At 45.4% G+C, this 1,092-nt stretch overlaps 1 protein-coding gene across 1 annotated transcript in view; it reads right to left on the reverse strand.

Annotated features, from left to right (window-relative positions):
* The window catches only part of TXNRD1 (thioredoxin reductase 1), a 62,546-nt gene that overhangs the window by 31,022 nt on the left and 30,432 nt on the right, over nucleotides 1-1,092 (reverse strand). The window lies entirely within an intron of this gene.

Below are 1,092 nucleotides of genomic sequence, written 5' to 3' on the forward strand. Positions count from 1 at the left end.
TAAATTTTTTCTCTGCCTTTACTTGTTGCCTACAAAGAAACCAAGTGCCAACTTTTAATAAGCTATGATTCATTAGAACTGAAGCTGCAGTTAACGAAGGCCACCCACCACATTATCCACTTTGGTCCTCGGAACGATCTGGTAATTCAGGACGTTAGTAAGCGGCGGAGCCGCGACTCAAATCCAGGTCAGCGGGCCCGAGTCCGGTGTTCTTGCCCTACCACAACCACACGGAAAAGGCCCCTAAGAAGATGTGTCTGCAAAACCACCAAACTGGGCAGTTTGGGTCATGGTGGCTTTTACTTTTATCGAGACAATCACTTTCTCTATTCCTCCCCTAACCCCCCAAAAAAGTTTAAAACACAAACAGACATTAGCTCCTCAGGCTGTCACACAATTCATTACCTTAATCCTATGAGGACCTACAAACTGTCCATACGCATTCTCATAGGTGACTTTTTTCTCCCGCAGAGAGACCCGGTAGCCCCAGTTCAGGGAGCCGATGTAATTCTGCACAGCTTCCGTCATTTTATCCCAGTCGTGTTTAACTGAAAGTAAGAACACAAGAAAATAGACAAAACGTGTTTGGCTTTTCAGTTGCCTGGCAAAGATCACCCCTCAGTAACTGCATGGAATGCAAAGGGCAGACCTTTTCGTCTCAAAGAGCAGGGCCTTCACTTCCAACACATAACCGTCGTTTTGGGCTCAAATATGCTTTCCTTTTTAGAAAACTAACATACACTTACATAATGCCAGGCTTCCTGGAAAATCCTAAAATAACCATGCATAATAACTAAAATAACCAAAATAACCATGCATAATCCTTTTTACTTCTTTAGAAAGGAACAGGAATTTTACTTTGACTGGGAATATGACTGCGGGGTAGTGAGGAGTGGTACGGCCTCGAGGGTTCTACACCCAGAACATTCGCCAAGGGATCCTCATGTAGCCAAGCCTGGAGTCACTAAACTGGGAACAGTGTCTAGACCAGAGGCTGGCAGACAAAGGCAAATTGAGGCCCCCCCCAGCCACAGGTAGCCCACCACCTTTTTTACAAACCAGTTTACTGAAGTACACCCATGCCCACCTGTT

Source organism: Suricata suricatta, chromosome 10, assembly GCF_006229205.1.
Source record: "Suricata suricatta isolate VVHF042 chromosome 10, meerkat_22Aug2017_6uvM2_HiC, whole genome shotgun sequence".
NCBI lineage: Eukaryota > Metazoa > Chordata > Mammalia > Carnivora > Herpestidae > Suricata > Suricata suricatta.